Genomic DNA, 24,535 nt, shown 5'->3' with positions numbered 1-24,535 from the left:
TATCCAACATATATAAACAGCTCATACAACTCAACATCAAAAAAACCAAACACCCTGATTAAAAAATGAGCAGAAGAACTCAACACGCATTTTTCCAAAGAGGAAATGCAGATGGCCAACCGGCACATGAAAAGATGCTCAACATCACTAACCATCAGGGAAATGAAAATAAAAACCAAAATGAGGTATCACCTCACACCTGTCAGAATGGCTATCATCAAAAAGAACACAAATAACAAATGCTGGAGAGGATGTGGAGAAAAGGGAACACTCATACACTGTTGGTGGGAATGTAAATTGGTGCGGCCACTGTGGAAAACAGTATGGAGGTTTCTCAGAAAACTAAAAATAGAACTACGATATGACCCAGCAATTCCACTCCTGGGTATATATCCAAGAAAAAATAAATTAAAACACTAATTTGAAAAGATACATGCATCCCAATGTTCATAGCAGCATTATTTACAGTTGTCAAGATATGGAAGCCACCTAAATGTCCATTAACAGATGACTGGATAAAGAAGATATGGTATATATATATATATATATATATATATATATATACACAATGGAATACTACTCAGCCATAAAAAAGAATGAAATCCTGTCATTTGCAGCAATATGGATGGATTTGGAGGGCATTACGCTAAGTGAAATAAGTCAGACAGAGAAAGACAAATACTGTATGATAGCGCTGACAGATATAGAGAACTAGTGGTTACCAGTGGGGAGAGGGAAGGGGGAGGGACAATATGGGGGTAGAGGATTAAGAGGTGTAAACTATTAGGTATAAAATAAGCTACAAGGATATATTATACAACACAGGGAATATACCAAATATTGTATAATAACTATAGATGGAGTATAATCTTTAAAATTGTGATTCACTATATTGTACACATGTAATTTATACAATATTATACATCAACTAAAAGTTAAATAATTAATTAAAAAAAACAATGCAACAACAAAAGAGGTAGCTTTGTTTTATTGAAGTGAATTCAGTTGAATTCCAGTGTTCTATGGGGGATAATGATGGCCATGATGTATGCTGTATGAGGACTTTTATTACATACTAACTCCTTTTTGTTTTTAATCATTGACCCAGTGGCTTCAAAATATTTTCAGCAGTTACATTCTTACCAAAGATGATAAGAGGAAAACAGTAGAAGTCAATTAAATAGCCTCCTATATCCCTAATTGACTGTGTCTTGTAAAATCCAGTTGTGCAAAAATATGGCTCATCTACGGAAACTGAGAAATCATGTCAAAGATAAATTTGATCAGAGCTATTGAAAACACTAGGTTATTTCTAGTGTACATAGAATCCTACAATATTATTGGAAGTGCTTGTTGTATGTAATTGTGGCGTCTTTGGCAAAAGCCAGAAACAAAGCTGCAAAGAATGGTTGCACAAATCACAGTCCAGTCAGCTGATGAGGAAAAGAAAAAATTAGAAACCGATACATACACTGAGGTAAAACTCTTATTACCAAAATCGCTTTTTTCATGCATCTAGATTTTGCTTTGATTTAATAAATTAAATGAGTCAGAAAATGAATTTAAACCTACCCACAGAAATTCATAATAAAATGTGTGGTGGATTACTTCTGCTATGACATTTCAATTTACTCATCAGAAGACATCTGATTACTCATGAGTGCTTATATTACATTAGCCTCTTTACTCATGACAAAAAGGCTATATCAGACTTAATCCATTATGGTGTTGCTTTTTTTTTTTTTTTCATTTAAAGCTCATCACTACTATGCACACTGAATTGTATATTTAAATGGTAAGACATTGAACTGGTAAATCATGGTCATAGAATAAAATGCTGTTCTAAATTATTTTTTTTATCTATCAGGATACTGAATAAGTAATTGTTCTGATAACAGACCTTGAGTCTTAAGTGAAACAAGATTATATAAGTTTTTGCAATACCATTTAATTTTAAGACATCTCAAGTGGAAAGAAATTCACAGTTTTTCTGAAAGATACAGTTGCTCTCTCTGGAAGTGAATATGTTTTTCTTTTTCTTTTTAGAACCAGATTTGAACGGAACAACAAATGAGTAGACAGAGACAAAATCTTTTCTACGCATATATCCTCAGTTGCGGAGATTTTATGCTCCAAACAGAATTGGAGCCATTGTCTTGCTTTCTTGTCTGCTTTGGCGTTCTTAGGATGCAAAAAAGAAATTCATTTCTCCTAAAAGGGTCTCCAAAAATATCTTTCTCACTTTAATTTCTCATAGGTTTTCAACCACCTGCAACTCTCTGTTTAGAGATGTAGAGAATATAACTTAATCTAAAACTTCTTTTCAATCTAAAACTTCTTTTCAGGCTATAAATAGGGACTCAATTTTATTTTATGTTTATATTTAGATTCCTAAAAAGACAGTTAATTTTTTCCATAAATGTGTTCTAGATTTGAGTTTATGTGTACTTAAAATTTGATATGTGATCCACTGAAAGAAATTTAAAATAAGGGGAAAATTTCTTCTCTCAGTCACTGGAATCATAGGAGAAGCCATCTTACCCTGAATAAAGAATCTCTGGATGTCCATCCTAGATAGTACATAGAAATTGAACTTGAAGTCTTTAAACTTTTTTAATGGAAGGAAGAGCTAAGGTCTGATACCACTTCCCCACTTTGATTTACTATGAGTTGTCCAGAGGAAGAATTTATATTAAGGAATGAAGGAAATCACTTCTAACACTGACATCGAGGCCTTACTCTTGCTGTTTTTCAAGTATCACTGCTTTAAATATCACAGTCATCTCCCTGTGGGCCTTTCCACAGAACTGCATACACAAATGTGGTTCTTGCTGATATAAATGTTTGATTCTTCCTGGGGTTGATTCTTCCTGAGGTTGCAGCTAGGTTACTATCTCTAGAGATGGGAAGGATGACATTTTGTCTTTTGCAGGCAGGGCAGTTGCCTTTACTCATCTGGGTAGGAAGCTAAAAACACTGGTTCAGAGATTAACTTGAGAACCAAGCTCTTAGAAATAGGGTTGCCAGATGATCAAATTCAGTACAAATATCTTTATTTTGTTAAATCTGGCGATTCTAATTATGAGCCTTACATCATTATCCAGTGGCTTCTTCCAGGGCAGTGTGGAAGAAGGAATCTCTCTGTAAGTATGAAGCACTAAGCACACTGTAGACAATCAACAGAAGCTTTTTCACTCCCTCTAGATTCAAACACCAGAATCTAGCAAAACAAACAAACAAACAAAATGCAAACACACACACAAAAGAAGCACCTTTCCCATTGGACAGCCACATGTAAATCAATGAAGCTAGAATATACCCTCACACCATACACAAAAATAAACTCAAAATATCTTAAAGACTTAAATATAAGACAAGACATCATAAAACTCCTAGAAGAGAATATAGGCAAAACATTCTCTGACATAAATCATACCAATGTTTACTTAGGTCAGTATCCCAAGGCAATAGAAATAGAAGCAAAAATAAACAAATGGAATCTAGTCAAACTTATAAGCTTTTGCATAGCAAAGGAAACCATAAACAAAATGAAAAGACAACCCACAGAATGGGAAAAAATATTTGCAAATGATGCAACTGACAAGGGCTTGATTTCCAAAATATACAAACAGCTCCTACAATTCAATAACAAAAACCCAAATAACCCAATCAAAAAATGAGCAGAAGGGCTTCCTCGTGGCTCAGTGGTTGAGAGTCCGCCTGCTGATGCAGGGGACATGGGTTCATGTCCTGGTCCGGGAGGATCCCACATGCCGCGGAGCGGCTGGGCCCATGAGCCATGGCCGCTGAGCGTCCGGAGCCTGTGCTCCGCAACGAGAGAGGCCACAACAGTGAGAGGCCTGCATACCGCAAAAAAAAAAAAAAAAAAAAAAATGAGCAGAGGATCTAAATAGACATTTCTCCAAAGAAGACATACAGATAGACAATAGGCACATGAAAAGACGCTCATCATCGCTAATTATTAGAGAAATGCAAATCAAAACTACAGTGAGGTACCACCCCACACCCATCAGAATGGCCATCATTAAATAGTCTACAAATAATAAATGCAGGAGAGGGTGTGGAGAAAACAGAACCCTCCTACACTGTTGACGGGAATGTAAACTGGTGCAGTCACTATGGAAAACAGTATGGAGGTTCTTCAAAACTCTAAAAACAGAGTTGCCATATAATCCAGCAATCCTACTCCTGGGCATATACCCAGACAAAATTATAATTCAAAAAGATACATGCACCCCTATATTCATAGCAGCGCTATTTACAATAGCCAAGACATGGAGACAACTTAAATGTCCATTGACAAAACTTAAATGTCCATTGACACATGAATGCATAAAGAAGATGTGTATATTTATATATATACACATACACCATGATAATGCCATTTGCAGAAACATGGATAGACCTAGAGATTATCATACTATGTGAAGTTAAGTCAGAAAGAGAAAGCCAAATCCCATATGATATCATTTATATGTGGAATCTAAAATACAACACAAATGAACATATCTATGAAACAAAAACAGACTCACAGATATAGAGAACAGACTTGTGGTTGTCAAGAGGGAGGGGGATGGGGGAGGGAAGGATTGGGAGTTTGGGATTAGCAGATGCAAACTATTATATATAGGATGGATAAACAACAAGGTCCTACTGTACGGCACAGGAAATTGTATTCAATATCCTGTGATAAACCATAATGGAAAAGAATATGAAAAAGTATATCTACATCTATATATCTACAAGTGAGTCACTTTGCTGTACAGCAGAAATTAAATACAACATTGTAAGTCAACTATACTTCAACAAAATTTTTAGAAAAAAGAACCCCCTCTCCTCTCCCCCCCCACCCCGCTGCCCCACAAAAGAAGCATCTTTCCCACTTTTCCTTCTAATTGGCTTCATATTTTGCATTTCTCCGGAATCCCCTAAATTTGTATTTGGGAAGAATAATTAAGCACAGAAACTGTATTTCTGTGAAGGATGTATGTATATATTTACATGTTGTGAGTACATAACATATGGGTTAATAGCTACCAATATACATTAGAATGCATATGAAAATAAAATAGAAGGAAAATAAATTTTGGTTTTTTAGATATTAAACCAATGTTTCTCAATCCTGGCTATAAACAGGAATTAATTGGGATTTAAAAACCTCCCCAAACTGATGACTTGATCCCAACCACAGAGATCCTGATTGAATTGGTCTTGGGTGGGGAGGTCTTAGATGGGGAGAAGCAATTGGTATTTTTAATTAAGGTCCCCAGGTAATTCTAATGTGCTGTCAAGGTTAAGAGCTACTATTGCAGACAATAATACCAGCCAAGTTTAGAAATATATGCCTATGGGTCGCTTTAGTAGAGTCAGAATTAGGACTCAGTATTCATTTATCCTCCTGATTTATGGTGGAAATAATATTAAACACCTTGGATCTAATCCCAAATCAGCTATTTACTGTACGCATGACCATGTGGTCAGCTGTTTTAACTTCTCTAGGTACTGAGTTTCTTAATCTGAGAAAAATGCAGTATTCCCAAATTACCTACACATTTTGAAGAGGGTGGATGAAATAATGCCTTTGTATACAGATATAGGAATTTTAAATATTACTGAAATTACAGAATTTCTTGGTCACATCCATTTCATTGAAGTTGACAGGCACCGATCATCTTTACTAGTCTGTCCTAGCTCCATAAAGTTATGATAACACAAGAATGGTCAGAAATAGCCCTATTTAAATTCTTCAGCGGATACTCTAGTATCTACATCTAGTATCTTGCATCCAGATATCTCTGTTTCTCTTTCCAGGTCCTCTTCATTCCAGTCTCTTAGGATGTGTCCAAAGTCACTGGCACAACTTTTAGAGTCCTAGGCTACTTAGAGGTTCTTTCTTCCACTAGATGTTCTCCCATGAACATCTAACTATGTCTTGGTGTTTATCTTTTAATTCAATTTTATTCATATATCACTAGAAAACTGATAATGGTAGTGTGAATCAAAATCCCCCAAAGTCCAGGGAATTTAAATAAGATCTTCCTGCCTACATAGAATATGACTTAATATTTGGCTTAAACTTGTTACTTCTAGCATGAAAAGAATGAATACCACGTTTTCTGAAAATTTTCAAATTAATGCTTACATTTAGGTTTCCTTTTGTACACATTGAATATGTACTCTTTTTTTTTTTTTTTTTTTGCTGTACGCGGGCCTCTCACTGTTGTGGCCTCTACCGTTGCGGAGCACAGGCTCCGGACGCGCAGGTTCAGCGGCCATGGCTCACGGGCCCAGCCTCTCCGCGGCATGTGGGATCTTCCCGGACCGGGGCACGAACCCGTGTCCCCTGCATCGGCAGGTGTACTCTCAACCACTGCGCCACCAGGGAAGCCCGAATATGTATTCTTTGTATGAATGCAGTTTAGTAGAAAAAAAACGAAATGTTCTCCTTTAATCAAGTTAAAATCTCTTCTACCCAACTTACTTATAGTTAATATTTTTAATTTAACTCATGTTGTTCCCAAGAGAAATTTCATATGTTTCTCAAATTTGACAAAAATATCCCTACTCCCCCCCCCCCTTTACTGAAAATCCTGATTAGTCATAATTAGTCGAGTGATTAGAACCTCGTCAAGCTGTCAGAAGTGAGAGCCCTGGGTAAGGTTTACACCGAGTGTTTAAGGAAAATGTGCCTGTCTTTATTCAGGGCATTGACTGTCCATTTCACTGCAGTCCACCCACATTAATTTTACTCACTTGGCCCCTGATGCTTTTTAGTTCGCAACCCTTGGCCAAAATGATAAACTCTGTTTTCAAATAGTTGACTTAAATTCCACAGAATATATCCTAATCTATAATTTTCTGATATTAAGAAATAATATTAGTGTCAGGTTACTTGGTTCCAACAGAACACTTCTATTTGAACACAGAAAAACACCAACCTGGTGTCTCCCCATCATCACTTTCATACCACCCAAACATATATGAACTAAATCTGTAAGCTGAGACAAGGCTGCAAGAGTAACTTGATTTCTCATCCAATGAAGTTTAGTGGTCAGAAACACTCAATGTACTGTATTTTCCAGACAGCTATGTTATGCATGTTTAAAGCTGCGACTGTTTTGTAAAATAAGATGTTTAAGGTGATAAGGTATCCATTTTGAGGCAGGGTCCAAGGTGGCAAGGATGCATTTATTGAACATTTTGCAAGGATAACTAGAATGAAAAGTGATACTCTATATTGTCAAATGCAGAGATAATGTCCTTCACACACAATGCCTTTGTTCCTGATAGGAGCAAAACAATATAAGCATGACATTTGATTTTCAGGCTAAGGTTTCTAAATAAATGTTCTAATGACCTTTGAAAACAAAGTTTCTAGGATAATACATTCCTCTAACTCTTGAACTAAACTAAGAGATGTCAGTTAATTATTTTGTTATTATAGAACCATGGGAAGATAAATTTACCCCACATACAGACTGACAAAAACAAGTTTTATGTTATATGGTTTATATCTCCATCTCTTTTAAAGAATATTTATTTTCAAAACTCAATTTAGCTTTCAGAAAATAGTTTATTGGTCTATTAGTGAACTTACCTCTTAAAATAGTCACACTGCATTTTTTAAATATATGTTTATTTTAACAGAAGCTAAGATTGAAGAAACACTTTTATTGTATTGTATAATTTAATGTGAGATATATTTCATCATATTAATGATCACACTTTATAACTTTGAGGTTATACATATACTTTGCTTTGCCCAAATAATTGAATACTTCAAAAAGGTATAAACATGTACTTATATTTTATTAATAAAATTGTATACCATACATACTAATAGAGCTCTCAAAAAAAAAATGAGAGATTTGTGAAAGGGAGTTTCTATACAATTAGAATACAATAATATTTTGAAGTATTTAAAGAAGGCTCTTTTAAAATCCGATACTTACATAAATATAGTATTGGTTACTGTATACATACATCATTGTAGTAAATTCACTATTTGAGCAAACTTCAAAACTAAAACAAATATATTTATTTTCATTTACTATTTAAAATGATTCTTCTACTTTTATTGTTACTATGTGGAAGAAAAGGAGAAATAGGATGTTCTCATTATTTCCTAAACCTAAAATACTCCCATGTCTTATGAATATATTTTTAGAACAATAAAGAAGTTACCTGAAATAAATATATTCAGTTTTTTTTTTTTTTTTTTCTGAAGAAGAATAAAAGGTACACACAAACACACGTAAATTCTTAGGTTGATATTCCGGTTCACTCTCATTTAAATATTATAAAGCTAATTTCATACTCTGGAAAACTTTGAAAAAATAGTTTTTTAATATTATTTTCACATGGAAGTCTAATAGTTTTTTAAAATTCAAAGTAGTTTTAGTTTTCTTCTTTTGTGACTTTTTTTGCACTTATGATAAATGATAATTTTAAAATAGATACTGAACTTGGAGCAAAGATGTTATCCTTCAGGCTGAGAATGCTTTCTACCATGGGCTTTAATTTAATTTTGATAATGCCATGTGAACATGAGTGAATTTGCAGATTTCAATTTAACATTTTAGACTTGGAGATAAAGGGAAAAACTGACAATATCTCAATACCATAGACTGTACTCTTCTGCCCTTTTTACATCCTACCTGAGAACACCATCCCCAAATGTGTCAGCCTACAGCGCTAACATATTGCTGTGCATGGCACATTCTGGGACTTGGATATGTAGGCAACCTTCAGTCTTATAGTCTAACACTCAGAAAAGGCAATCACAATGATTTGCTAGGAAATCTAGTGAAGAATGCTTCCACAATGGCAGTTGAAACCCCTTGTCTAACCTCTTTTATGAATGCAGTGTTTAAAAATTTCACATCGACTATCTGATGTTTATTGCATATTTTAACAGCTATACTCAAAGATTATTTATTTTTCAAATGTTGCAAGCCATGGGTCAAAATGTCCCTAAAATCAAAGTAGAACAGCCATCTACTTTTATTGAGCAACTTTTCAAATATAACTGTGCTCAAATTAACTCATGATGGAGGACGACTGGTAGAGTCCTTACGAGCAAATAAATATTCCCCAAGGGGTGAAAGAACTGGGAAAGCAGACTATTTAAAGACCAGTTGTAACAAAACCCAAAGACAAATAAATAATGCAATATAGAAAACTTCATCTGATCATTTTAGTGCGAAATACTGCAGGCTTATAAATGCATTTGCCAAAAACTACAGCTTACTTAGGTATCCTCTCCCCAACTGACATATTACAAATACATTTACTCCCTTCGTAAGAACAATCTTCTAAGCACAATACATAGATGCACATACCAAATTTATCACACTGCTGTTTGACCAGAAAAAGATAAAATTTCCTAATACAAATAAAGTGAAAATGGTTCTTCCAGTTTAAGGTCCATAAAACACTTATTAAGGATAAAAGCAGGTTATTTAGCAATACTGGACTTTGTGAGATGCAGAATGTGCAACAGAATGAAATAGAAATTTCAGTGATGGAAAATCATACTCCTTCCCTCGTGATAGCATAATAACCTTTTAAATCATGTTTGACATTTGTAAGTCGAGTGAGCTGGCAGCCCTGCAAGGTCTATGTGGTAATATATGTGGTAAACCCTTTCTGGAGCAGTAATCTCATTGCTGTGTCTAACGGCTCTAACTTCATGTGGCCGACTGGGCCCCAAGAGACTTATCTGGCTCTGCATTTCTCAAGCCACTGGTTGCTAATGTTCCCTATTATGAGGAAAGCAGAAACGTGCCTTCAGGCAATGGCCACTCGGCTAGAGGTACACCACCAGCCAACCTTCTGCTGAGTTGTTTTGTTTTAAACTATTAAATATGCACATGCGTTATACAAAGGGGGTTCTTTGTGCTTCAAAAAACAATATGACAGCGATATTTACTCTGCTCCAATTGCTAATCTGACAAGCTCCATCTGGTAAGCAGACCCTTTATCTTCTCATCACCCTAAATCTCTGAAGGAAAGTGGACACTAGTGGCATATGTCCATGTCTGGTCCTTATGCTTAATGAAGTAGAATATTTATAGGATTAAACTTTAAGGACACCTATAAGACATGTTACTTGATGTTGAGAAGGAGAGCTATTCCATTACAGCCAACTACATCAGTCCATTTTCTATCACTCCGCATTTCATTTGTAAAGGGAGCCCAGCACTACACCTCCTTACAAAGGTGAAACTGAGATTTAATTCTTCTCAAAATATTTAATGATCTTAAAGTGGCAGCTTCAGTGTCCCCAGGGTAACCTCGACTTATCCTTAGCTCTTGCCTCTATATTTTGTCTTCTTATATATCTTTCTTCTCTACTCAATTGTAAGCACTGTGAAGACAAGACACGCAGATTATTTCATAAGTCTACACAGTAGATGCTTTCTAATAGTTCCATGAGTAAATGGATACATTTTCACTCTGTTGTAAACATGGAATATTTACATTTCCCACAGGAATAAAAATGATGACAAACAATCTTTTTACCTTATCATAAAAACAAGCATACGAATTGGTAATTTTTGCCTTCCACAGTTGATCAAAGAGCTTCATTTATCTTGTTCTTTGTTACTCATTACACAACTCATGCACTGAGTATCCACCCTGAGCAATCCATATTCAAACATGAAAAATATTCTAGGAATATTTTCAATTCAACATGGTACTCTGTACACACAATTTAATTTATCATACTTTGTAGAAATATAGAAGGAACATGGCATGGAGGTACTACTGTGGGTTAGCCCAGAATCAAATGTGTATTCTGAGGGAATTAGCAAGATCTACCTTCAAAGTTGGTAGCATAGTAAATCCCATGAATTGCAGCTATGGAGGGATTAAAAATAAAGGCTATTGTTCATTTTAAGGAAAGAAATATAAGTGCTGCTTTCTATTAGATGCTGATGAAAAAAATCTGAACAGGAAAGATACAGTATTCCCTGGCTTAATTGGTATTTCGTAATCAACCAAAAGCCAACTTTATCCAATGGGGATTTAAAGGCATCTAAGACTTTGGTTTAGAAGTGGGAAATAAATGATGAAATCTCCTTGTCCATTTTCTGGGTCACTTTCTCAATAAAAAGGTCATAGCCAGCTGCTATGGCTTCCTTCCAAGTATATATTTCAGCTGTATTAATGCATTATTTTATCTTTTTATCACTTAGAGAATATTTAGGCACTTAATTTTCCATTAAGTGCCTGAAATTACAGTTGATTTTAAATCTTTCAAACTAATACAGTGAGCTGCAACACGGTAGAGAAGAGATTTGGAAATCTGGCATTATCCCCTAGATTTGGTGTCCATGCCACTATAAATTGTAAGAATTTCTAGCCCAAGAATATACGTTAAATATATATTTAAAAAAGGTGTGATTATTCATTCATTGGTTTTACTTTCTTAGGTAATACAACTCACGATAATTTAGGAGTGATTGTGGAAGATGGGATAGTTAAGCCTAATACTTATGTAGGCTTAGTGAAGAGAAATACAGCTTTAGTCCAAACCATCATAGTTAAATTAAGCCATCACTATGAATGAGGCACTGATCTAATTTATATATATATTAGTTCAATCAATCTTTACAACCATCCTGTGATGTAAGTACTGTTATTATCCTCATTTTCTAAATGAGAAGACTGAGGTCAAGTAACTTGCTTGAGGACACACAACTATGTGACAAAATTGGGCAGTTTAGTTTGTCATGTGTTTAACCACCAACTGTGTCTCTAGTAATATCTGAAGTTATAATATTTGAAGACTGGCTTGTAAACTAAAAGGAAGGTCTCATTTTAACTATTATTAAGAGTACTTGTACTAGGTACAAGGGCTAGAAAAGGGAATTTTTCACTTGACTGTCTATGCCTATTTTGCAAATGAATGGTATAAAAAACTTATTTTTGTTTCTGTTCACATGTGAATTTAGATATCTACAACTATATGTATGATAGGAACTCAAATATTTGCGGAGTGGATGGATTGATAAGTGAATAAATACATGGATCTCTGTATAAAATATATTTATATAACTTTGTCATTTTGGAGCAATGCATGCACATACAAACACGGAAGAGTGAATGGAGGTTACATAGAAATAACTAGGAGCCACTACTGAGAATCATTTATAAACTGCACTTTGCGAATGCAATTGATTACATTATCAGCAATGGTGGGAATTTGCTTTGCACCTCTCCCAATCACTGTTAATAACTATCCTGACAATAATGATAGTAATAATAATAAAATTCACTGGGAAATTGGGGTCTTTAAAAGTATTATGGAAAGTATTAATAAATGCATCTTTAGAGAACTTTGTTATCATTTTAAATCAGTAACATATCTAAATTTTTAAATGCATCTATTGTTCCGATGTAGGTTTAAGACAAGTCCCCCAACCTCTCTATTTCAGCTAGATTGTAGTCCCTAAACCTCTCTTATAAAGAAATTCTGGAAATACTCATTATGTAAAATGTCGAGGTTTTAATGAAAATGACTGAAGCAGAGAGAGAGGAAGTAAAAGATCACGTGTGGTTTATTTAAAAAGTAAGGACTACCACCTAAATGGGAAAATGACTAGGTTTAATGTACCACAATTTCTTCTTCCTCTTAAAAACAATTTGTTTTCTTTCAGCCTTTTGACATCAGTATTTTTTGTAGCGCAGCAAAGACAGAACTAAAAATTCCAAAGACTGATGTAGAAACAACCTCTTTATAAAATTAGAAGAAAAAAAAAAGAACAGATGGGTTGGGCTCCTACATTCATGCTCCCTACATTGTACTAAATTGAATTAGAAGGAATAACCATCTCTTTGGGTCCCTGCCTAAATATCTAGTTAGAGCTTGAATTGTAAACTACTATAGATTCTCTTCAATCCTGAGTGGCTGCTCTATAGACTAAATTAACTCACTAAGTAACTTTTTTTAAGAATATATTTTGGAATATATAAGGCAGCTTTGCAAATGATAAAACTCTAGGCAGTGTCAATAGCTTGAACAAAAGCAATAATAAAAGTGATTTCACCACTGCATAGTATATTTAATTCTGTGTCAATTTCTCTTTGGCTCTGAATCTACGCTAATCTGCAAAAGTGAATAAAGATACAGCATATGCATTGGTGTCCATGTTGTGTATACAGAATATATAACATGGATGGCAGATTTATATGTTTACGAAAAGAAAGAATGAGGAATTTTTTTACAGTACGAGAATATGATGAGTGTTATAGAAATATTCGCATTCCATATTTATTTCATGAATCTGCCTTCTTTGGTGTCACCCAGACTCAGAATCTTTGAAGTAAGTTGGAGTCTCCATCTTCCTTTTTTTACTTCCATCTAGTTGGCAGACCTTGCCTGCTATTCATCTGCAATGCCTTCTATGTCATAATCTCCATTTGTACAGCTGCCTTTCTAAGTTCCACTTTCTATCAGCCTGAACTAATTTTGCAATCATGCCCTAACACTTTTCCAGACTTTTGCTCTTTATTCGCTCTCTCCAAATTACCCTCGACTCTCTCCTAAGTTGCTTTTCCTAAAACACATCCCGATACTAACCCTGCCATCTCCATCTATTTCAGTGCCTCCTCTCCTTGATTTCAATGGCAATATAAACATACTTAGTCCAATATTTTAGGTTTGCCTGGATCTAATTCCAACTCACTTTCCCAACCTTATTTTCAATAATGTTTCACGTTCAGCGAAAGAGCATTACTTTTATTCATGCGTGCCTCTCTTTTCCCTCTTCTAAAATGCTTCCTCCCTATTCTCTGCCATACACATCCTACTTAGCATTCAGTATTTAGTTCAAATTCTTTTTCTTTTTTTCCATGAAAGTTCCTTGGCTCCGTAGTTCAACACTTCCACCTTCTCAGATTCCCTGGCTGTTAATCTAGTATCACTGAACTAGACATTAGAGCACAGTTCTTTATAATCAGTGTTTTACTGTAATTATGTACATATATATCTAATCTTCCACACTAACTGTAGCACTTTAAGGGCATAGTCTCTTACATTATCTAATCTACAGTGCCAAGCACACTGCATGTGTATAGGAGGCACAGATGAGCACATGTATGAAAGAATGATGACTTTATCCATAACAGAAAAAAAAAATTGAACTCAACTCTCCTGAACCCCACCAAGCTATTCTGTTCACTGCTTTGCTGATGGTAACTCGCTATTTAGTCAGCTGTGACTGTTAGGATCCACCTACTTCAAACATTATACTTGCACAGGGTAAAATAATCTTCATTACCATTTTCCATGACTGATGTATACCTTTCCCACAGCAATTCAGTCTCCTTCTATGTTGCCCTGATCTGAGGGCAGCAGTTAGAAGGCAAAGGGCCTGTGAGCGAAGCAGTCTGGATTCTTAGGCCTACCTCTCCAAAATTCCTTAGCTTGGCAAATCACTTATAGCCTTCATTTTCTCATTTGTTAGATGAGGGGTTTGGGCTGGATGATTCAGGAGTTCCTTTCCAGCTCTGAAATTTATTGGAGGTGAAAGGTATAATCTACCAACTTTGACCTTTAGAAAATCATTTTACATGCTTGAGTTCCTAGGGATTATTATTAAATGATCCTCTGTTTCCCCTGGTGCTGGCTGGTATGGTTCTAACACTCATTCTGATCTCTACCTTTCAAACTTTGTTTCAATATTGCTCAATTCATGCTGAGAATTTCCCTACATCTGTGTCACAGCCTTCAGAATTTCCCTGGAATTCTTCACCCAAAAGGGTCCATTTCCCTATCACTGAATCCTCTGAGGGTTTAATGCCATTTGTTATTTGCTTGAGGAGGCTAGGCTTTGCTGAACAGCCCGCGCAAGCTTAATGCCCTGCCTCCTTGGGTAGCTGCCCCCTGACAAGCTCCTGCATCTGCTGCCTGGTTTCTCCACCTTCTTGGCATGTGTCCAGTGACTCTTCTGGCTCTCTGACCTTCATAACTATGCCTCTTCATGTCAATGTGCCTTCTATCCCATGGTCTGTTTTTCTCCTTTCTACCCACATTCAAGGTCTTTTTCCTTCCCTTTCTATTCGGTACAAACTTCCTTTACTTCTTTTGTTTGCCGATTTCTTTGTCTTCTCTTGATGTATAGACTCTGAGTGTTAACGGAAGTCTAGAAAATCAGAGGCTTTGATAAAATTGGGTGGGCTTGACATAAATGTGGGAAAATAATCAGAACCAAGAAATGGAGGTACAAACGTTTAACATTAGATCCTGAATGACAGACTTGAAATTGCAGTATGGTAGATGTGATACCGTCTATGGCAAACTTCCAGAGGAGGCAGGGATTCTGTCATCTTATCACCAAGCATTCTGGAAGCTGTTTCCTTTCATTGGATCTGCCTTGAAAGAACTTATCTCTATTCTGTGAAGAGAGTATACTCAGACAAATATCTCATTTTAACGTCCCCTCAGTTCCAAAACACCGGCGATTCCAGTTCAGCCTGAAGATCAGTATGTCCAAAGTTCCATTAAATTTGAAGAGATTTATCCAGTAGATCAGTGGTTATCAACTCTGGTTAAACATAGGAATCGCCTGTGGGACCTCAAAAATTATGCCTACCTATCACCCCTAAATTGACTGATTTAAGCCTGGACATCAGTATTAGTAAGAATTTCCCACCAGCAATCAAGCTCCTTGGTACTTACCCAAAGGAGTTGAAAATTTACATCCAAATAAAAACCTGCACACAGATGTTTATAGCAGTTTTATTCATAACTGCCCAAACTTGGAAGCAACCAAGATCTTCCTCAGTACATGAATGGATAAAGGAAGTGTGGTACGTCCAGATAATGGCGTATTATTCAGCGTCAAAAAAGAAATGAGCTACCAGACCATGAAAAGTCATGGAATTAGCTTAACTGCCTGCTACTAAGTGAAAGAAGCCAATCTGAAAGGTTACATATTGTATGATTCCACTTATATGACATTCTGGAAAAGGCAAAACTAGGAAGATGGTAAAAGGATCAGTGGTCGGTAGTGGAGATAAACAAGTGGAGCACAGACAATTTTTAGGGCAGTGAAAACACTCTGTAAGATACTGTAACGATGGGTACATGTCATTATACGTTTGTCCAAACACACAGAATGTATAACAAGAGTAAATCGTAATGTAAACTGTGGATTCTGAATGACAATGATTGTCAGTGTAGATTCATCAATTGTAACAAAGGTACCTCTCTGGTGGAGGATGCTGATTATGGGGCAGCTATGCATGTGTGGGGGACAGGGGGTGTATGGAAAACCTCTGTACCTTCCTCTTAATTTTACTGTGAAACTAAAACTGCTCTAAAAATTAAATTTATATATATATAAAATATATATAATATACTATACTATAATATATATATATATATTCAAAAACTCACTGCAGTATAGTCAGCTCAGATCTGCCTTTGGTGGCTGGGAGACCAGGAGGGTGGGAGGTTTACCTAATGATTGTTTAAGAACCATTTTGATAGTTTTATACATTTTCCAGTTTTGTGGTAACTTAAGCCTGGAAAAAAAGAAAAGCTTTCAGCTTCTGTCATGTCCCTTGATCTCAAAAATTATTCCTGTTCATTTAAAGGTACAGACAGGTCAAAATATGCAAAAAAAAAAAAAAAAAAGAGCAGTCGATCCTGTTCATGCTTCATGCTTTTCTGGGAGAAAAATGTGTATGTTGGGGACATTTCTAGGGAAAGACGTGAACGGCTGCCCATCACCATTCAGCAAAAACCTAAATCGGTAACATGGCCTACAAAGCCCGGCATAGACCGCTTCTTCTTTCCCAGCTCTCCAGTCTCCTGTCGCACATGACTCCCCAGCTCCCCGCTCTCAGCAGTACCCGAACTTTCAGCTTTATTAAGTTTCTGCTGAGCTTCATCTTACCACTGGCCTTCTCCATCTGCCTAGAATGTCTCTCCAATGGTTCTCAAGCTTTGCTGAGCATTAAAATCACCTGGGGGCATTCTAAAGCTCTCAATACCCACGTCCTACTCTGAACAATCAAATTAGATTTTCTAGAGATGGGAGCCAGCCATCAGTAATTAAAAAAAAAAAAAATCCTCAAGTGCTTATGATGTGCAGCAAAGTGTGTGACCCAGTGTTCTAATTTCCTCAGCTCATCTGCTTAACCTCCAATTTGACTTCAGGTCTCTACAAATTTTCACTTCCTAAGAAAAACTTCCACAATTCACAATCTGGCCAAATACCTCTATTTACAATTTTACAGCATCAAGCACCTTCCTTCGTATTGCAGTGTTAATTTTATATTTATTGGTTGGGGCTACAGTCTCTGTCCCAAACTCCAAACTAGACTTTACAATCTATGTAGTCAGTAACTATACGGTATCTAATTTTATTAACAAGACTATCCCCAGTCCCACAACAACAACAGAAACAAACAAACTAAAACAGAATTTGCCTATGTCTAGACTCTTAAATTCATCACATGTATAGATTCAATAAATCAGCTGGACATCATAGAGGTCCATAATGGTGCTATAAATATATTGACAACTTTGCTTCTAATCTTTAGTGATACTTTTGCTAGATCTGACAACAACAGAAACAAACAAACTAAAACAGAATTTGCCTATGTCTAGACTCTTAAATTCATCACATGTATAGATTCAATAAATCAGCTGGACATCATAGAGGTCCATAATGGTGCTATAAATATATTGACAACTTTGCTTCTAATCTTTAGTGATACTTTTGCTAGATCTGATTTCACTGGTAAAATTATATTCTCTGTGATAATATAATACAGTGTTATTGCACTTTTCAATTCTGGACACAAGGTATAATCATTTGCATGCATTGGCTTAAATCATCTCTAGTCTCCTTTATTTTTTTCTCCAGTACAAATGTATGCAATCTACTAATTGTAGATCTGCTGTAACACATTCTGTTAATGCAGTTGTTCAGAAAAGTGTGATTACATTTTTTTGGGGGTGTATTTTGTAAAAAATCTGCCACATTGAAATTTCCTCAGCTGTTGGTTCACAGAGGGTGTCAGACCTGTGGGCTGTCACATGGTCAAATAAGGAAAACAGAACATCAGGCATGTTAATTAGTATTGCATAAGCACAGCCATAATGAAGTCTAATTGCTTTTGCAGTGGCAGTTACTGGAAGACCCAAAACCCATACCAGTCTTCTTCCTGTGAAAAACAAGACAGAAAAATAAAAAAAAAAAATGTTTTCCAAAAACTTATATGCTTTTAAGGATGCTGGCATGTAAATGCTCTACTGAAATGTTTGCCACTTGAATATTTTTGCTTTATGCTAATATTTCTCTACTTTTAAACTTCCCTATCCATTACCATCATCCTTTCCGTACACACATTTTTACTAACAACTGTTCATCTGATTCTTGCCATCTAAACTAGCTCCACAATTTCTAGAAACAATTTCACGCTCAGTCAGTTTTGCAGTCTGTATTTGATCTTAGTGTGAAAAAGAGAAAGAACAAAATTCATCACTACACACATAAAATACCCTGTTCTTCAATAAACCCAAGAATTAAATGGAAAACCTAACAGTTTCTCATGAAGCTAAATTACTGTACACCAAGATATCCAGTTTTAATCAAATTTGGAACGATTCAATGAGGATCTAATAGCCAAATGTCAATTTTATACATAATATTGTCACTAATCCTAAAGGAAAAAATAATAATAAAGACTGTATGTGGTTATTTGACCTATTTCATTCATGCTTATGTTAATTTAATTCAAAGTTTTCAAGGAACAATGACTGTCAATTAAGTTAAATTACACTCTAGGGAGAGGCCTTCTGAACATGTGGATTACAATCTGCAAAAGAAAAAAACAAGACACCAAAGCACTTCACTGATCTGAATTTCAGTCATCTTTTAAGATGGCATCCTAAGAAATTTTGAAAGCAGAATCTATGAGTGGCTCCTCTCAAATATCTAAAATCCTCGAAAAATCCATCTCTTACACATATAGTCACTTGCTGAATGTTTCCTTAAATTTTATTCTCACAGAATGAACAATTTGGATTATGATAGCCTTAAACATGTGCAAGACATAGCATTGCTTCAATATTTGAGGAAGGAAAATAAACTGGGAAGTATCTGGGGATGGTGGGTTTCAAAAATAATTTCAGCTTTATTTTTTCAACTAAAAGAAAATGTACCACAGAAGTGTTTTAAATTAAGGAAATAAGGGATTATTGGTTTTAAGGAATAAGAATAATTCCTGCAGCTAGATCCATAAATCTATTAAAAGATAATGTTAAAACAATGTCTGCCAATTTGAAAAGCATGTTGCAATTCCACTTTATAAGATGTTTTGTGAGGGCACACATCTCTAAAGAGAGCATGTATGCATAGAGGAGTTTGTGGGTGTTCATGTGGATGGGAGAATGTGTGCTAGTGTGCATATAGCATCTTAACAAATTCTCCTGGGTTTATTTCAAGAGTAGAAGGGATTGTATGATGAATCAATTCCATAAAACAATGGCTTATGAACTCCAGATGGAATGCTTTTGCACTTTGTCTAATAAGCAGCGGAATTTGTCAAAAACAGCCTTCCTTTCTAAGAGAACCCAAATGAACAGCAACGTCTATTTTTAATCTGTTTAGAATTCCAAGTTGTCGTTCACTTGTACAAAGGAATCAAGAGTGAAACCATTTGCACTTATATCTTAGTGGCATATTACTCAACATCTGGTATGATCCAAAGTTCTGAACTATAATTTAAACAAACTCCTGGCTAGAATGCAACAAATAAATAAGAAAAAATTGGGAATGCCTCACATACTTTTCAGAGTAGACTTCAAGAACAATAGACTAAATATTTACTCAATACACTTATGTGAAGGATAAGGGAAAACCACAAAGACAAAGTGGAAAAACAATTTTTAGCATAGTTCAAGACATAAACATCATTTTAAAAAATTCCTCTCAAAGTTACAAAAATAATTATCAGAATAGTCTATACTCATGATGTCAAGAAGACAATTGCAGAGTATTTGCAAAGTTATTCAGTTAAAAAATGGCATTGCCCCATAATTTCATATTTCTATAACTTCCATAACTTCTTTGGGTATTTTGAATTCACGTTATTTATCAAAATGGAATATCTTCAAGATACATGATTCACTTAATGAAACATAGTATAATATCTACAACATGCTACCATTTTTGTAAAGCACAAAGCTATATATGAATATGCAGAGATTATTTACATATATTAATGGAAGTTTATACAAGAAAAGCAGCAACATTTGTTACTTCTGAGAAAGGAACGGGATGCTTCGGGGTTAGGGTGAGAAAGAGACTTGATTTCCTTTAATAGCTTTTTTACTTTTTGGTTTTGTACTAATAGAGCGTTTTGTTTTAAAAATAAATAAAATCTATATATTAAAATCACATTTGATTTCCACTATAAACCCAGCTCTTGATTTAAGACCTTTTTTGTCTTATCTTCATGGAACATATATTTTGGGAAAATAAGTGATGTGTACATAAAAAAATAAAATTCAAACATAAGTTTGGAAAGTAGCATAATGAGTGTATGACATGGAGTGAAAGTGGTCTAGGAGCCCCATGAAGGTCATAATGCCTTAGATAGTTAAGAAAAGACTTCAGGTAAAACTGGACATTGTAGGATTTATAGAGAGAGAAAAATAAAAGGGCAATTCTGTCAAAAATCACGTATTTGAAGCACCATATGAAGACAAGGTTGGCCAAAGCAGAGTCCCACTTGATTACAGAGATTTGTGTGTGCGTGTGTGTGTGTGTGTGTGTGTGTGCATGCACGTGTGTTGACGAACTCTGTGTGGCTGTGGAGAGAAATGTGGGTGTGAGTGTGTAAGTGCTGGAATGAGGTGAATGTATCAGATGGCAGAAGACATTTTTTTTTATGATTCTGAAAGCAGGACAAGTGGTTGTACTTATTTGGTTTCTCTCCTTTCTTTTTCTTTTATTTTTCTTATAGTTATTTTAAATCTCAAGTATTAATACACCTACAGTTAAGTGCACAAGTCAAAATTACTCATGTGAATAAAGATATACAAAGTGAATATATCCACGTAACCTATACCGATACATAAATGAAGATCTATAATGTCACTAGCCTCCCAAAAGATCTTTCCCCCACATTCACACTCCCAAAAGGTAACCAATATTCTTTTCCATCACCAAAGATTAGTTTTGCTAGTTGTGGAAGTTTAACTAGAGAGGATCATATCACGTGTGTTTTTCTGGATCTGGCTTTTTTCCCTCATTATGTCTATAAGGTTCATCCGTGTTGATGCATGTGGCAACCCTTGACGCAAAAAGGTTAACCTTGAGCTCTTCGGCTAAATAATTACACATACTCACTACCCCAAAGTACAAAGCACGGAAGCAAGGTAAGGTTAATTAGGCATTAAAACCTATGAATTGTATTGCACGTTACAATTTACACTGCTTCATATTTCTTATTTCATTTGCCCTTTACAATAAACTAATAACCTATTAGAAGATGTGATTATTACATTATTACTATTATTATTATTTTACAGATAAGGAAGTGCAGATTAGAGAGTTTGCAATAACTTACTGAAGGTCTTCTTTAAACAGCAAGTAAGGAGTTAATTGTTATTCACAGTCAGAGCTTCCACCTTCAAAGTCCATGATCATAATACAAGACCACATTATCTCCATTATTATTTAAATAGAGAAAATGGAAAAAAAAAAACTACAATAATATAGTTTAAAGTCTATTTCTCCACTTTCATGACCTAGCATTATTCCTTAGAAAATATGACGCTGATGCTGACACTATGGGTCAGGTCTTTTCCTGAAAGCTTGTATTATTTCATTTAATCATCATAAAAACCATGTGAAGTAGGTATCATCATTATTCTTATTTTACAGATGAGGAAACTAAAGCCCAGAGAGGTAAGAAAACTTGCCTGAGGTCACACAGTGTACTAGTATATCTGAGTTGGTAAACTTCTCCCATAAAGAGCTAGATAGTAAATATTATATTTTAGACTTTTTGGGCAATATGGTCTCTGTTATGACTACACTGCTTTACTGTCACAGCACAAAAGCAGCCATAGACAGTAAGTAAATTAATGGGCATGGCTGTGTTACAATCGGACCTTATTTCCAAAAACAGGCACTTGGTCAGATTCAGCCCACTAGCTGTAGTTTGCTGACTTCTTAGAATCAATGGTCATAGAATGCTTGAAAATACCATAATGCAAATTCCAGGTAAAACTTAATTCATGGGTGAAGCTGTAGAAATACTTGCAAGATATAAAAGTTAAAGTATGTTGCAAAAGCATAATACAGCAGAACCCAGAAGCATAAGTAAGCTAGTTAGTGCAAATGCAGAGCTAAAGGCAGAATCAAATGACAAGTGAAAATGAGTTTCCTCAACAAAAAGTTAACCTTAACTTTTCCTCTCTTACTTTACATATGGAACAAACTTTATTCAGAGGCCTGAATAATCAGAGCTGTAAAAATATTACATTATGTAATGTAGGCAAAGCCTGGGTTTCATGGATCTCGGAGTTAGTAAAGGAAACCAGTCAGGTAGGTTCAATAGCCCCAAATGAATACAGCAAAATTAAAATGCATGAACATATTGTCATTCGTAAATTTAAATATTTAACTTTTACCATTTTTAAGAGTGGTTGGTATGTGTATTTTTAATTTAGAGATAAAAATGTGCCCTTACTCATATTTTTTAAAGAGTCCCAATAATAAAAGCTCTGTCATCTTTGTAAATTGTATGCTTTGCTTGTCCTTGTCTTAGAATCCAGTTTATTTTTAAAACAAACATTCTGAAAATCTTTGATACTGCATTCAGCAATCCATCTGCTCCAATGTAAATTCTTTCAAGTGCAGGTGGCCTGTAATGTTGTGTGAGAGCAATTAATGAAGTTTTGAATCTCTTTTGCTCTTTCACGCTTGGCTGACTGGTAAAAAGGGGTTATCATCTTTAATTCTCCAGCTTCACAGTATATACAATTAGATATCTTCATGCATTTTCATTTCCCTTTTCGATACATATATTATACATGTTATTTTGGTTGTTCTAGATACAGACCAAATGAACTCACCAATGATTTGCAGGATGGATGAAAATTTTAATATCTAGTAGAGGTTATATTAATAATGCTTTTTAAAAGTTTAAAGAAAATATTTCAGTCTGCCAGCATTGTCATGTAGATTCTCAAGTTTACAAAAGCAACTAAAAAAAAAGCAGAAAGCTTTTTATGCCAACATCAGTTGTTTAATGAAAAGTTCAAAACTTTAGATATTTATCATGTTTCATTTAATATATAAAGACTTTTCTTCATATGCTAGTAAATCATTCATTCTAATTAAATAATAACTTAATAGCTAATTTATAAATTATTTGATTAGACCCCCAATTTTTCTGATTATCATATTATGCTCTGAGCCTAACAATGACTCAGATCAAATTATACTTATAATAAAATGTGTGAGAGTTTATGTCCTTATCTGTATAGAGATAGTGTTTTGCTAAGTGCATTGAGAATTTATCTGACAATAACCTTACATTTTATAAGGTATGAATGGTTGTAGATAGCTTTGTGAATGCCACATTTGTTTCTTTTTTCCTTTAATACAAAGGTTGTGTTTCTAGTTTACAGGTAGAATAATTAAGATCTATTTTCTATCTATAGTAGTAATTGTGGAAGCATGGTAAATATTAAAGATTGAAGGATAGAATCTCTAAAGGAAGCAGCCCAGGGAATAAGTCTTGTCATTCTGAACACAGTAAAATTTCATCTATAATGCCAGTTAGTTATCATTCAACAACCATATTATAGTCTATACATCCCTATAAATTATATTAAAAATTATATTTTCATGTCTTAAATCGGTTATTTTAAAAATCAGTCATAAAAAGGTGGAGGAAAAAACCAGTAGAAATATAAAGAACTCCAATAGTTGACTCTAAAAGCTTGCAAAATATATGCACTTCTAAGGATATTTCTAGTACTTTTTTTTCTTTATTTCTAAATTTTATTTTTATTCTAAATTTTATTCTTTATTTCTAAATTTTCTTTATTTTATTTATTTCTAGTATTTTTTCTTTATCTTTAATTCTATTTAATGCAAAGTAAAATCTTAATATAGAGGCTTAGAAGAGTTATTGTCTAGCTGGAGACTTGCTAAATTGAAGTCAGAAAAATTTTGTACTAAAACTGTCTATAAGAAAAACTTTTGCTCTTTTGTTTTTGGAAAATACAATTTTTTTTTAAGTTAAAGTCTAGAATTTAAGAGAAGAAAGAAAGATTGAAGTTTTCTTAGGAAACCATCCTAAAGGCCAAATATAGTCTGGGCAATTCAAGACACAGAGTACAGCTTTGGGACTCATCCACTGTCAACTGAAGTCACGCTTATGAGGAAAATGAACAAATGCAAGCGTCTTCAGCTAGGGATGAGTATTCAACCATTGAATGGCTGCTTTTTTGAGTAGGTTATGATTTACT

The 24,535-nt window shown here is 34.8% G+C and overlaps 1 protein-coding gene across 1 annotated transcript in view; it reads right to left on the bottom strand.

Annotated features, from left to right (window-relative positions):
• ROBO2 (roundabout guidance receptor 2) overlaps positions 1-24,535 on the bottom strand; it is a 582,138-nt gene that overhangs the window by 319,223 nt on the left and 238,380 nt on the right. The gene's annotated exons all lie outside the window — the stretch shown is intronic.

The sequence above is a fragment of the Delphinus delphis genome, chromosome 4 (assembly GCF_949987515.2).
Source record: "Delphinus delphis chromosome 4, mDelDel1.2, whole genome shotgun sequence".
Classification (NCBI taxonomy): Eukaryota; Metazoa; Chordata; class Mammalia; order Artiodactyla; family Delphinidae; genus Delphinus; species Delphinus delphis.
This window is presented reverse-complemented; position numbering and strand designations above follow the sequence as displayed.